Raw genomic sequence first — 16,327 nt, 5'->3', positions numbered from 1 at the left:
TTTTTATCCATAGCATTATTTTAGCATTATTGTATTACCTTTGTACATTTAGATCTATGAATCACTTTTAGGTTTTTTATAAGGTATAAGGTTAAGTTAATATTTATATATGGCTGTCCAACTCCAACATCATTTATTAAAGTGACTAGCAGTGACTATTTCTCTATTTTAAAATTTTTTAAATGTTTATTTATTTTTTGAGAGACAGAGATTGAGCCTGGGAGGGGCAGAAAGAGAGAGAGGCACAGAATCTGAAGTAGGCTCCAGGCTCCTAACTGTCAGCACAGAGCCCAACATGGGGCTCAAACTCATGGGCCCCAAGATCATGGCCTGAGCCGAAGTCAGACACTCAACTGACTGAGCCACCCAGGCGCCCCTTAACTTTAATGTTCTAAATTTTCCCTTCAGCACTGTTTTAGCTGCGTCCCACAAATTTCAGTATTTTTATTTTAATCCAGTTTTCTGGAAGTTCCCATTTACACTATGAAAAACTGCTAATAATAATGTGAATTAAACACACTGTCCCTAAAATGATCTGTTCATTTATTCATACAGTCAATAAGTTTTAAAACATGTTTAATGTTTATATATTTTTGAGAGAGAGAGAGAAATAGAAAGACTGAGCATGAGCTGGGGAGGGGCAGAGAGAGAGAGAGAGAGAGAGAGAGAGGGAGACACAGAATCTGAAGCAGGCTCCAGGCTCTGAGCTGTCAGCACAGAGCCTGACATGGGGCTTGAACCCACAAGCTGTGAGATCATGACCTGAGCCAAAGTTGTACCCTTAACTGACTCAGCCACCCGGGTGTCTCCACACAGTCAATAATTTTAAGTACCACACATGCACCAAGAAAAGCATGACATATACTCTCCTTTAGGATAAAAATAGACAAAGCTAAAATATGTTCTTGGACTTCTCTTCACCTTCCTGAAGAGTGAGATACACAGAATGCAAAACTGTGTCTATCCCTCCTCAAGGATGATCACCGTGTAAAGGAGGCTAGAACCATATCCTCACCAGCCCATTAAACAAAATTCTGTTCTTCATGTTCACTCAGACTAGATAGGAAAAGAAGGTGTGTGTGTGTGTGTGTGTGTGTGTGTGTGTCTGTCTGTCTGTCTGTCTGTCTGTCTGTCTATGCATGCGTACTCTCTAACCCTTCCATTAAGTAATAAGTGCCACATCAAAGATTCAACTATGTGGGGCGCCTGGGTGGCTCAATCAGTTGACGGTCCGACCTCGGCTCAGGTCATGATCTTGCAGTTCACGGATTCGAGCCCCACATCAAGCTCTGTGCTGACAGCTCAGAGCCTGGAGCCTGCTTGGGATTCCCTGTCTCCCTCTCTGCCCCTCCCCCACTCACACTCTGTCTGCCTCTGTCTCTCTCTCTCAAAAGTAAATAAACATTAGGAAAAAAAAAAGATTCAACTTTGTTATATAGATATCATTACCAGGCAGTTTCTTGGTTTCTTGGTTTCTTTCTTTCTGTCTTTTTTTTTTTTTTTTTTTTTTGTCAAACCAAATGCAAGGAAAATTACATGGGAGGGAAATATAATTAGGGGTGAGGTTTGGTGGTTTGGAGAGCCATTATTTTTTCATGCTTGTTGGGTCAGAGACTTAACTGCAATTTCAATTTTAAGTATAGTGATATAAATTACATAACAGACATTTGGTATGTTAAATGAAATACATAGGGGAAAATATGATAATTGCTCAAACTCCTTAATTATAACTGACAGAATAAAAACACAACAACAACAACAACAACAACAAAATCTCATCTACGGATCAAGAGATAACCCAATTAAAATAACCTAACAAAATTATCTCCAGAAAAAAAAAAAAATGTGCTGAATCTAAGTGGATGTGCTGAGTAATGGAAAAGCAGCACTAGAAAAAGGTGGAGTTTAAAGTCCTACTCGCTACCTCACTAGCATCTCCTGAATTTCTTTAACTGATACACTGAGGATATTTCTATCTCCACCAGCTGTCCTCAGGTGGCTGCAAGGTTTAAATAAGGTAATGCAAATAATGCCATTTTCACAGTCGAGGTCACATGAAGACATTCAGTAACACTAATCGCCAAGACAGGGTCTAGAAAAAGAAAGAAAAGGAGAGGACAGGAAGATATTGGCAAAAACCCAGAATTAAAACATCCCCATTTACAAGAGGGCAGATTGTGAGCCGGCTCATCTCTGACATGTAAGGTGGCGTAGTCCCTTCTATTTAAAAATAAATGTGGCTTCAGATTCTAGGAAATGGATTGGGAAATGCAAGAAGAAATCCTGACCGCAAAATTATTTTTTTCTCCGAAGTTGGGGGAAAGGAGTAGGCTGGCAGTGGGAAAGACGCATACTTAAGGTTTAGCTGTAGGATTAGCGTTTCTATCTGGTGGCAAATTCAAATAAGTAAATGATAGCACAGATCTCTATAGTTGGCATGGGGGATAGTGATACCCATTTTTCAAGCTATAAACAGGAGGAAAGGCATCTCAATCATCCCCCCTTAAATTACGAATTTCTGAGTTCAAGCCATCAAACTAAGGCGTGAACGAAATCCGCGCGCACCTCCAGAAAGCGATTCCCATTTCAGAAGTGAATGTCTACACAACACAGTGCCCTAGGGAGCTGCCCTCCCCTTTAATGTCTACAATTCTTCTTTCAGAGCCACAAATGACTAGAAACATTGCCAGCTTCTTCCCTGCAAGATTTTTGGAAGCGTTTGCTGGCACACTGTGTCCCAGCTCGGGGTTTGCAAAAGGAAAAGGACACTTTGACAAAGCCAGGTCAGGGAAATGTTATTGCGCCAGCAAGCCAAAGGTCAGACCGCGGTGCAAGCAGCAGTCAGCCCGTCAAGGGCGGAACAGTCGCTGGTTTCATCTCACAAGCAGGGAGAAAATCAATCCCTTAGCAATCTTCAAGTGCAAAAGTTTAAGTCAGGACAAAAAAAAAAAAAGTAAACTTGTTTTGCCTTTTTTTTTTTTTTTCTTGTTCTGATTGGTCAGCTGTCAGCTTTGCTTATTCTGTTGACCACATAACTTTTTTTTAGATATCAAGAACATTAGACATTTAATGTGTTTTTAATGCCCCTTTTTTCTCTCCCTGGTCTCAAAATATATGAAAAACAGGGTAACTAAATGTATACTTAGACCCCAGGAAACTCACTAGCAATGACTATCCAGATGTTGATTTCAAGGACTCCAAAATTAAAAATCAACCCAAGTGATTTGCATACAAAAACAAAGCCCATAATCGTTTGCGTAAAGATAACTTTGTAGCTAACCACTTGATTTGGTTAAGAATCCAGGCCTTGATGCAGGTTCTTTGGAAAACACACCACTAATTTCAATGTAACACTTCAGGAGAATTACAGGGAAAACAGCTTTGTACTCTGAGACCCGCCTCTGGTTCCCAGAATTTGACGGAACGTTCAACTTGAACTCCACTGAAGAGAGTTGAACCTTTTCCTATCATGTCATTATTAGCATCGTGGCTTGCATGATTTTGTTGCCGCTATTATTTTAATATGCTCTTAACCTGACTCTGCTGCTCTGCTTGCTATTTAGCAATGCTATATTTTGCTTAGGTTTTATGGCCTAAGTTATAAAAACAATGTATTACCATTGTAAATAAAATAGCCTAACCATTCCCAAAAGTCAAACCCCCAATCAATACGGGAGATTGGGGTAGTTCTCCGGCCCTGAGACCTCAACCTCAACCTCAACCTCGACCTCAAGACGGTGCCAGGTTCTTCACTGTTAGAATTCAAGGACGAGTCAGAGGAAAGTATAGCAGCAGCTTTATTGCAAAGCAACAGCACACACTTTGGGAGGGAGCGGGGGCTCATTCGGAAAGAGGATTTGAGTTGCAGCAGGTGGACGTGGGGCTCTGATTCTTCTGGGTTGTTATAATTGGGTTTGGAATATTCATATCAAGGTCTGGGAGTAGGCGGGGATTTCCAAGACCTATGCATGATATTACGCATGCACTATGCTAGCGCTAGGCGCATGCGCAGTCTGACTTTTCTCTTGCCTACTCCATTTATAGTCAATATCTATTGAGTGTCCGTTAGCGCCCCCAGTGGACGGGCCGTTTTAGGTCACTTGTAAACTAACTCTGGGTCTTGGTGTGCATGCGTGCCATGGGCTTGAGCAACAGGAAGCTTGTGGCCGTGAGAAGCTGCAGAGCTCACGCAGGGTTTACTCGATTGTCACAAACACCCTGTCAGGTGTCAGGGTTCGTTCCCCGTCTTTTGTTTCTCCTGCAATGACCCAACATGTCCCTTTTCTACCTGTCTTAACAATCAGCAAACCTTAGCTGTTATGTATGCTTATCTTAACCGCATTTTAACCCCACTACCCACATAGCACCTCCATCCCTCCTAGGGACTATTCAAAGCTTCCTGCCCTCTCCCTGCCTCCTCAGACCCTGGCCTTTCTGTGTCTCACACCACAGCCATCAAATGCAGGTCAGACCATGCTGCTTTCATGCTCACAACTTTCTGGCTTCTTCCTTGCCTTCAGGTCCCTCCTTATCTAAAACAGCAGCCCCTGTCCCTCCCGATCCTCATGTCCTGTGTAATGTTTTCCTTACAGCGTTCATGGCGGATACTGTATTTTCTTTGCCTCCTTCCTAGAATATGAACTCTACAAGGGCCAGGACCTGTTTACAATTATATTGCCAGCACTGGACTCAACAGCACCTGACAAGAGCACCCATTAAGTATTCACTGAATAAAACCCACTCCCTGAAAGTGACCGCTATTAACATGCGGTGTCTCTCCTTCCAGAAATCTTCTACATACACACAAACGACTTTTTCAGAAACAAGTTTTTTCAGTGGTATTGCTTTCAGAGTTTATGTGTGTGTGTTTTTAGACACTCTTTTTACCTAGACTTCCAGGAGCAGAAATCCAGAAGCCTTCTATCCCTGCCCATGATCCAACCTCTTCCAGCCAGATTCCTTCAGACCTGTTCTGCCTCCTTACTCAACTGTGTCAATATGCCTTGTCTCTTTCCTACCTACCTATTGATATGCTTAGAACTTACCTTTCTTTTAAGGAAAAAATATATATTTTCCAACAAATCACTTCTCCTATCTGCTATTCTGTTACTTTTCTTCTTAGAACCACAAGAACTTGAAACAGTGTAATCTACGTTTTCACTCTCCCCTTTCCCACAGCTCAATTGCTCCCTGAGTCCCCCTAAAATCGGCCTTCTGCACATAGGAGTCTTATAAAACTGTTTTCCAAGCTCCCCAATTACTTTCTAATTGCTAAACCCAAAAGCTTTCCCATTATAATTTCCTGGGTCTCTGATGAGCACCTGGAAATAATTACTACAACAATCCTCCTCTGTCCTCACAGCACAGCACAGCAGAACTGCCTTGACCAAATTAGCTGGACCACACCCCACCTCTTTGAAATGAGTACTCAGTTATCTCCAGGTCACTTCACTCTTTTCCTGGAAAAGCAGTGGAATCTAGTTCATCCGTGTATCAAAACTATTTGCCCCATAAGTCCCTGGAATTTGGAAATAGTTCTATTCTGCCATTATACCCAAAGGACAAGTACCAAGTACTCGAATGAAACTATGTGGGCAGCAACTTTCCCATTTCTAATTAAATAGCACTGTGGTGGGGGTGCCTGGGTGGCTCATCTGGTTGAGTGCCTGACTCTTATTTTCCACTAAGGTCATGATCCCAGGGTGCTGAGTGTAGAGGCTGCTTAGGGTTCTCTTTCTCTCCTTCTGCCCCTGTCTCCTGCTCATAATCTCTTTCTCTCTCTCTAAAATATATATATATATATATATATATATATATATATATATATATATATACATACATATGTACATATATATGTATATATATATATATATCAATGAAATAATAGATCAGTGAAATTATCTCTAGATATCTAGATATCTAGATAGCTATATCTATATAGCAATATCTGTATAGCTATATATCTATATAGAGATATCTAGATATATAGCTATATAGATATAGCTATCTAGATATCTATACAGAGATATAGAGATATAGAGATAGATATATATAGGTATATAGATATATATAGATAGAGATAGAGATATAGAGATATATATAGGGAGACTGATCTAATTGATGCCTCCCGTTTGAATCTTTAGGGTTCTCGGGAGTTCTCTGCCCCTATCCCACAAACAGGGATGTCAGGTAGTAAGCACTGTCTTATATCGTAGCCACTTGAGTCTGTTTCCTGCTTTGTTCCTGTTGGCCCCTGTTTGCTGTGGGACCAGGTTTGGCGTGTAGTTGGAGGTACAGGTGTGTACAGGTATCCACCACCAAAGGATCCAAACTGGGGAAAAACGGGGTGGCTCCGGACTCAGAATCAGTGTAGTAATCTGTAGCACGATGCACGTAGCAGTGGAAGCCACTTACAATGAAAAATCCGGAAGGGGAATAGAACCTGGTCCCACAGCAAACAGGGGCCAACAGGAACAAAGCAGGAAACAGTTTGGATCCCTTTGGTGGTGGATACCTGTACACATCTGTACATCCAACTACAGGTTTCCTGAGTGCACGGAACCTATCTTATTCGTGGCTGGATCCCCTTTGGAACTCTGCTATGTGGCATTAGTAGATGCCAACTAGGTAGTTCTAAATGAGCAAATAAAGGAGTAGATGCCCTAAAGTGAATCGTTTCTGTTTGAACCTTGTTCTGTTTTCAGCCTGCTCCTGGGCAGAAGCACCCCGTCCTCTATTTCACTGGGCGCCTGCTGGCTTCTGGCTGATTTTCCTTCCTTTCCTTCCTTGTTTCCCTCCTGTTCTTGTTTCCTATGCTGCGAATGGACAGCATCATCCTGTGAGGTCCTCCAACTCCTTCAAATGCTGCTTCTCTGTCAATAAGACCGGAAATAATTAGGACGAGTGGCACCTGTTGCTACTGGAGATGTCAGGAAAGGGGCGTTTTCTTGCATTAGCAGTGGAAACCCATCGAGTTACAGCTTTGGAAAACAATCTGACGGCACCAGTGAAAATACATACACTCTCAAACTAGAGGTTCAACTGTGGCAATCCCTGCCATGGAAAGAAAAATGGCAACGTCGGCACAGAAGGCTATTCATTACAGCATTGCTTATCACGGTTTAGAAAACTGAAAATGCATGCCCGTCAAGGGGCAAATGCTTTAATGAGCAATTGTATGTCTGTCCGCCTCATGGTACAACCACGAAATGAGGCAATAGCAGATTACCTGAAGGGATTCCTTTTTAAAATATCTTTTAAATTTATTTTTAATGTATGTTTATTTCTGAGAGAGAGACAGAGTGCGAGTCGGGGAGGGGCAGAGAGCGGGAGAGACACAGAATCTGAAGCAGTCTTTGGTCTCAGCACAGAGTCGGATGCGGGGCTCGAATTCACGAATCATGAGATCACCACCTGAGTCGAAGTCGGATGCTTAACAGAATGAGCCACCCAGGTGCCCCTTGAAGGGATTCTGGAATGAGAGAAGCAGGCTCTAGAAAAGATTGCATTTGATGATGTCACCTCTATGAAATGAAACAATTATCAATTTTTCCACATATATATGCATATTCTTTACAGAATTGCAGAAGTACAGGAAAAAATACAGACAAGCTCTTATGAGATGTGAAGCATGGGTGACCTGTGTACAGATGGGGTTGAGAACAGTGGCATTGATGTGGGTGGAAAAGGAAATAGAAAGTCTTCTCTCTTGCAAAAAAGTCTTCTCTCCTGGGGTGCCTGGGTGGCTCAGTCAGTTAAGCGTCTGACTTTGGCTCAGGTCATGATCTCGTAGTTGACGGGTTCGAGCCCTGCATAGGGCTCTGTGCTGACTGCTTGGAGCCTGGAGCCTGCTTTAGATTCTGTGTCTCCCTCTCTCTCTGCCCCTCCCCTACTCATGGTCTGTCTCTCAATAATAAGTAAATGTTAAAAAATTAATAAAAAAAAGTCCTCTCTCTTGCAAAAAAGACTATTTTTTAAAAGTACACAAACTTTTACATTCACCCATTTCTGTGAAAATAATAGCAAGCACTTAGATGGTTCATACTCTATACCCAACACTGTTTGAGTGCCAAATACACTAAATCATTTCATCTCCCACCAGCAACATGAGGTAACTACTGTTATAAACCCATTTCCAGAGATGATGAAACTGAGGCACAGGGAAATTAAGGACAAGGTATAGTCACACACTATCGGGACAGTTTGAATTTGAATCCCAGCAATCTGGCTCTAGAGACCATATTCTTTTTTTTTTTTTAATGTTTATTTATTTTTGAAGGAGAGAGAGAGAGACAGAGGGTGAGAAGTGGAGGGGCACAGAGAGAGGGAGACACAGAATCTGAAGCCCACTCCAAGCTCTGAGCTGTCAGCACAGAGCCTGACATGAGGCTCGAACTCACCAGCTGTGAGATGATGATCTGAGCCAAAGTCAGATGCTTAACCGACTGAGTCATCCGGGCACCCCTCTAGACACCATATGATGTCTGTTAGGGTATATGCCATGTATAAAGAAAAGAAATAAAAAATAACTCTTAAAGATACACATACAAAATGGTAATTAAAATAATAATACTGTTCTTAATATGTAAGTGATGAATCACTAAATTCTACTCCTGAAACTAGTATTAACTATATTAACTAACTAATTAAAAACTTGAAAAAAATATTGTTTTTAAATTGTGCATTTTACTAAAGTAGACTAATCTTTTCCTTTATTTAGAACTGATTGCAATTTTTTAAATTTTAGCTTTAACCATATTTAATATGAGCTAATATTATCTTTTAGCTCATGGCTGATGTTCTTTAGGATGAACCCATTCATCCTGGGTTGCATCCGAGACACCTAAAATGGTCTGGGTTGCCACAGTCATTAAAAAACCTAAGTGTCGGGACACCTGGGTGGCTCAGTCAGTTAAGTGTCCGGCTCTTGGTTTAGGCTCAGGTCATGATCTCAACGTTTGTGAATTCGAGCCCCACATTAGGCTTTGTGCTGGTGACCCAGAGCCTGCTTGGGATTTTCTCTCTCCCTGTCTCTTTGCCCCTCCCCCGCTCGCACTGTCTTTGTCTCTCTCAAAAAATAAATAAAATTAAAAACAAAACAAAACCTAAGTTATCGAGGATCTCATTTCGGGGGCTGTTGACAGGAGAACAGAACTACTCATGGCAGGTGCTGTTTCCATAGGATCGTCTTCCCCTGAAACGTGGATTACCTGAAAGGTCTCTGGGGGCACCTGGGTGGCTCAGTTGGTTAAGCCTCCCACTCTTGATTTCCGCTCAGGTCATGATCTCACAGTTTGTGAGTTTGAGCCCCACACGGGGCTCTGCTCTGACAGTATGGAGCCTGCTTGGGATTTTCTCTCTCCCTCTCTCTCTGCCTCTCCCCACCCCAAAATAAATAAGTAAATAAAAATAAAAGTTCTCTGGGCCAGAATGAAAGAAACCACGTGATTAGTGCAACAGACCCACCATATATTGCTAATTCATGAGGAGGGGCCGAGGTGAAGGAAATATTACTCCCCAAAATGGAAATTAGAAAAAAATCAACATAATTGACCACCTGAAGAAATGAGTCACTACAAGAAATGAGCTTGGGGCTTGAGACCCCGGTTCAAACTGGACTCCAATTTACTAGGTGGAGCCTGAGTTACTCCCCAGGAGAATCTACATACCAAGGGATGTTTTTCAGGTTCTTGTTCAATCAGGAAACCTTCAGAGATTTGTTTTCTGCTGAACTCACCTACCCAGCACTTTCTTCTTGACCAGAGGAAATTACTGATCTGGCTCATCTTGGGAGTGTCCCTCCCTGACACTTTGATTTCCACATCCACTTCTGTGAGTCTGTTTGGCCTGAGTTTGTTTGTCCAAAGTTTAATCACCTCTGAGTAAGCTGATAAGTGGAGATTCTGGGCTCGTGGAGAGGAGGGAGCCTCAGCCCTGTGTCACCTCCCAGGCCTTGTCCTATATCCAGACTTCCCCCTACACTTTGACATCTGGGAGCTGCAATGCCTCTCAGCGGAGGGCCTCTGACCACAGAACTGTCTGCCTTTAAAGATACATCTTGATCTTGACATGCATCAAAATGCATATTCAGGCTTTAGAAGCCTGATGCCTGAGGTGATTCTAAATGATGGAATGGAAGAAAGACAAATGAAAGATTCTTTCATTCTCAAATAGACTGGGCATGCATTTGAATGGCTGGAGGGGGACTCTGACTGACAGAGAAGCTATATATTGGGACAGAGGTTAAAGGTGGACAGAGAGGTTTCAGAATTGTCAATGTAGTCATTGTCACTAAAGCATTCAGCCAAAAGAGGCCACAAAGGGATGTGGAGAAAGGGAAGGAAGCTAGTGGGTCAAGGACAGACTCTTCTGAAAGGAGAAGAAAGACTTGGCGAGAGGAAGAAAGATGAATAGACAGAAGTAGCATCTGCAGTGAATGCCTCCGCTAAATACGAATGAGCGGATTAGCAGGGTAACTGGAAGAATGGGCGGGTTGACATTAGCAGAAAATCAATGGTTCTTAATTAATACCACCCCAAAGAGTAAGGATGATGGGGGCAGAGAAATGGATGATTTATACCAAAGAAGGTCAACCTTGGTTAGAATAAATTATACTCTTTATAGATGGTCAGACACACTGCGGCTTTTGTTTTATTCTGTGTTTTGTTCTTAATTTCTACCTATTGAGGTTATGAGTAGAGGAGCATATGAGTACAGAACAGGAGCCATTCACATCAAACCAACAGTCTGCCTTCATAAATAAAGGAAGCTGCCATTACAAAAATATGGAACAATGGATAGGTGACCCTGATGCCCATGAACCAAAGGTCAGCTCCCTGAAAGGCTCTTCGCATCATAGATGCTTACGATAGCCTGGCCCTGTTCCATCTGCCAGGATTTCATTCTGCACACCAGGTTTTCTCCTACAATGGGAAATAACAAATCTGAAAATCTCACATTAGATATCCACGGAGCAAAAACATATCAAAAATATAAATTGAAAGAAGAGAAAGGTTTAGCCACTTTAAGAAGGAAGTTATCATAGATGGTTAAAAAATACCCATCACATGTGTAATAGGAAGAACATTAATTAGCTCTTTAGAAAAAAGCAGAGTCACGAGGGATATAAGAAATGGAAAAGAAAAAAGAAACCTGAACACAAAGCCCTACGTTGAGCTTGCAGCGTAGGCCCTTGGATAGCAGGAGGTAGGATGCTGAGGTCCCATCTGACCCCCACCGGACAGAACAAAGAAAGCGGGGAGACACAAATGTGACCTTGCCTCCAGAATAGATGGTATTTTCCCCTTCTGAGCATCAAAAAAGGAAAAAGAGATGGTCAATGTTGGACTCCCTGGAAAAGACACTGAAAGGTAGAAAAGACACAATCTCAGCGTGTGTAGCAATGTTTCAGTGTTTGTTAGTTTTGAGGCAAAGAGTTGAAGACATTCGGAAAGGTTAAAACTGAAAATCACAGAGCTGCTAAACCAACTTAACTGAACCGTCCTAGCTCTTAAAGCTCGGGAACAGTTTAGGTATGAATATGAAAATCATGATTCGATTAACTTAAATGGTAATTGGTGACCAGGGAAATGGCATTTATTTGCTGCCTCGTTAATATATTATTTTGCAGCTCGCTCTTTATTAGCAGGGAGCTAATCAGTATTTCCTTGCTGCAGTAAACAATCCAGATAAGTGTTTTAATACTTCTAGTATTGAGTTAAAAGTTAAAAGTTATAAAGTTAAAAGTTAAAAGAAGGAGAAGGAGAGGGAGGAGGAGGAGGCGGAGGAGGAGGAAGAGGAAGAAGAAGAGGAGGAGGAGGAGGAGGAGGGTGAGGAGGAAGGAGGAGGAGGAGATTTATGTGTAGCAATGGGTTGTGTTGTTGTTGGTTTTTTCAAAATTTTTACGGTTTGGATTTTGTTGATTTTTTTTAAATCTCCACCACTCCACTTATTTGCTTCTTGATTAAGTCCCCATTTTGCTTAAGCCCTTGCCACCAATACCACCTGGTGATGGTTTCGAATTTTAGGCTGATTTTCAGGAAGAAGTAACCAAGCAATGAGAACTATGCCGAGGAATCTCTATTCCGAGAGTTACACACTAGCACACAACCAAACAACAGAAATTAATATCAGAAATATTTACTGAAACATAACTGTGCCTCTGCCCATTCAGAGCAAACAAGTATTCCAGGAAAACCACAGTATAAATCAGAAGATAAAAAGAGCCACCAGAAAAAAATAAATCATCAGTGGCCTATGGAGATCTAGCATTTGTTTTAAGTTGGTTTCCTCAAGAAATAGATGTGAACATAGGATAATAGGCTTAATGAGGCATGTGGTTGGGGAAAAACACCTATAGGGGAGCCAGGTAAGAAGGATTAGGTGGAAGGAAAAGGAAAGTATGGTGCAGTTGAATCAAAATCCTCACTTAAACCCACAGGCCACACTACACCTGAGACAGTTCTCTAGCGATGGCCCAAATGGAGGGGGAGGGACTTTGAACCCCTGCATTGAGCAGTCATTGGATGTGAAGTGTTCCGGGAATGAACGTATCAGCTCTCTTGGGACTTAAGACAATTCTGGAGAGGGACTCACAGGTGAAGTCTGCAGACAACGCTCCCAACGCTGAGGGAAACATGTGTCTCAGTCATACATTCACCGGCAGACAACAACAATCATTTAATTCACCCCTGTGGCTCTTGGACCAACTTGCTTTGAATAAATTCAATGCATCTTGGAATAACTCCTCCATGATTTACGTTAGTCTCTTTTCCTGGAAATTGTTACAAGAGGGAGTTTAGTAGAATTAATTATTTTCCTAGCACCCAAATTTATAATAGGTGTGTTCATATTTGGGAACCATCACGTTGATTTCTTGGTCTATGGGGTAAGAGCTGCCAGGGGAAGGCCAGGCTGAAGTTCTAAATCTATCCCTTGTTGCCTGCCCCAGTCAAGACAGTAAACACAGAATGTTCCCAACTTGGGTGGACCCTTGAGTCAGAAAGGGTGCTTGAATGAGAAAGAAATCACCTGCTGCGGCTGCTTTCGGGGGGCCCTGTTAACACACACCCTCTCCCTCCTCTGCCACCCATTCCAGATTCTCCTTGCCTTAACTAACACCTCTGCTGGTCTAAAGTTGCTTAGCTCATGGGATCGTCCAGACTGTCATCCTGCCAGGGCCTATGACTCTCATCACTATGTCCTTCTCATTGTGGCTGCTGCCCTTTCCATTTATTTTCAAAACTGGTCAGGGGGATATGCTGAGATGCTCCTATAGATTACCAAACTTATTCCGTCCTACCCTATCTCTTGTGCGCCCGTAGTCCTATCTCTTTCTGATGGTTGGGGTCAAGCAGCCCTGCCAGGGCAGTAACAGATCATGGTGCTGAAGTCCTATGAGTAGAAAATGAAAATCCATATTTAGAACACGTAACCATTCCAGTCAAGATGAAACACTTCCCCTTCCAAGATGGAAGGGGTCTAGTGTAATGAACTTGCCACCAAGTGCTGGTTAGTCTCCTCAACAGATGATGCCATATTAGGGACTCAAAATTACTGAACTGTGGAACATCCGACAATAGGATTAACTAGAACAGCCTTAATGAGTGGAAACCCATGTTGTTGGGCTCACACATAGCATTTATCTCTATTGCCCTGAAGTACTCTGTTTACGCATTCACACGCCAACACTTGCATAGCCAGTGAGAAAGCCTGGCTAATATCAACTGGCTGAGTCACTTTCTCTACTGGCTTGCATAGTGCCTCTTTCCCAGTGCAGGATCTCTGGTGGGTGTTATCATGTATTACAGGGATTTTCACACATGCTGCCTTCTTCCAAAGATACGTGCCCATGCCTCTTCCTCAGATTTTCTTATCTCTGGTCTTTCTCTTTCAAGGCTTCTAACCAATTAATGAAACCATTTACCATTGCCTGTCAATCCATGTATATACTTCCCTCATAGCACCTCTCTTTCTACAAAAGAAATGACCTGATAAACTCTCTAAACCTTTTCTCTTCACTAGTGTCTTTCCAGGCCATCTCTGAGTAGAGCTTTAGTGCAGAAGCCGTCTATTTTGAGTTTGGATTCACATACCAAGTAAACCCATTTGTGACTCAAGCTGGGTCTTCTTCTCCTCCATCAGCTGGTTGTCAGGGACTCCACATGTGGCCTAAAGTGCTAGCTGAGGGGGAAGTGTCCATGAACTATGGGGCATGGCGTGGACGGTGTGTTACCTGCTGTAGCCTACTTATACCCCTTTTGCCTGCTTGTGCCCAGTCTTGAATCAGATGTCTGTGCTAGCAGGTCTTAACACCTCCCATGTTAAGACGGACTGCCGTTGGGCCCATTTAATCTTATGATTCTGTGGGTCTACAGGTCCACATTGTGATTTCCCTACGTGGGCTTCCTAGAAAGTCCACTTGGTGTCTTGTATGCTTCACAGCACAGATATCTCTAATGCCATGAGGTTTTCTGGGTCCTATTGTCCATCTGTAGGGCTCTCTGTATCTTAGCTTGGGCCTCACACAGAACTCTTTCCTACTCAAGGGTCCACCCAAGTTGGGAACATTCTGTGCCACTTGGGAAATTGGTTGGGGAAATAATCTAAAGTGCGAAATATGCTACCTAACTTGAAGAGGCCTATCAAGCATCACCTTTCCTTCCTAGTGTGGACAGGTGTGACATACACCTGATAAATATACCACATCTGACCAGCCGCAAATGGGCCAACTGTTTGAGTGGTCATAGTCTACTGTGATCTTCCAAGATCTTTCAGATTTTTGTAAAGACCAGAGTCGTGAATTAAACTTGAATCTGACGGAGGCACCAACCTTCAAAACCCTTAGGTCACTAAGTGTGGCAATAATCTCTGCCAGTGTGTGATGTGGTTTCATATTTACTATCTTGACTTGGGTAGGCAAGAGGGGTAGCTTTAGGACATCAGCCTGGTGTTCCCTGCTCTGGGAGCTCGTAAGCCACAGACCAAGAAATCAGTGTGATAGTTTCCAAATATGAACATGCCTATTATAAATTCGGGTACTGGGAAAATAAGCATGGGGTATACCTGTGAAACCAGTCAGCTTCCTGTGACCTGAACCTGAACTAGCATTCTACTAACTACCTACCCTACTCAAAGTCTGCCATTTCTCAAAATGTTCAGGTATTTCCTTGAGGATATGGCCATAGGTACCTTTGGCGAAGATCTGAAGCAACTGGTACTGTATTTATGAGCCGAGATTCTGTGGGGACACGCCTCCTGGGAAACTGGCCTCTGCTTCAGTCTATGGACTCTGGATTTTGGTTACGTTACAGAAGGCAAGGCATTCTTACTGGAATGGTTGCCCTCCATTTCTTGACCACCTTTTTAAAACTTCTTTTGACTGTACGTAAATGTGGAGTAATACTCATGCTGGCTGCCGATCTATTTTGCCCTCAGAAAGACTATGTTCTACTAAACATTTCCGTAGTTTCCTGCAGGTCACTTTGCCATGGCTGTCATTCCAGCCTCACTGCTCTTTATGATTATTGCACCCGCCTCACTGATCATAGTTAAATGCTGCCACCTGGGCTGTCATTTCAGGACCTCATCACCTCCATTGTTACTAGGGGACCTAAGTCTTTAACAATACCTCCTATTATATTGGCCCTGTGGACAGCCACCACTGGACTTCTCATTGCTGTTGATGCTTCTCTCAGAAGCTCGTTCCTTGTTGCTTTGGAAATGGAGTATACCATGGTGACTTCCATGGAACACATTCAGCCAGTGGGGTTTCTGGACTTACATGGTATGCACATTCTGGAATGCCTTCTACTGAGTGGCTTTTGATCTCTTCTACTGCCTGCCACAGCAGTATTGTACTTTCATTTTACTTCCTTAGGCTGTCACTCTCTTGAAACTTTCCAAGGCCATTCTAGCAGCATGTTAGCACTGTCTCCTGAGACCCCTGTCTCAAAGGACCCCAGTCTCAAAGGAGAGTGCTCCCTGTGATCAAGTGCTCTCAGAATATAACCCCATATGCTTTCTCCTGACTCATCCTGGTATGTGCTGGTCCCAGCTTGCAATTCCTTCAGAATATAGAGCACTTAGCAGGTCAGCATTTTCCCGGCAGATAATGTTTGACTTAACCCTACTTAATGTTCTGTTGGCCAAGTGGAACTGTGTGGGAAGGTCCTGAGTGGGGTGGGGGGCACACCTTGTCTTGAAAAGCAGGTCTCTGCACTGTCTTCAAACAAAGAGGAGAAGGCACTGGTCTTGAGTGAGAAGAAATGGCCGATTCTGCAGGCCCATAGGATTCAGAAAGATCTAAAGATTCAGGAGTTTGAGTGCA

Source organism: Panthera onca, chromosome B2 (genome assembly GCF_046562875.1).
Source record: "Panthera onca isolate mPanOnc1 chromosome B2, mPanOnc1 haplotype 2, whole genome shotgun sequence".
NCBI classification, from domain to species: Eukaryota; Metazoa; Chordata; class Mammalia; order Carnivora; family Felidae; genus Panthera; species Panthera onca.
This window is presented reverse-complemented; position numbering follows the sequence as displayed.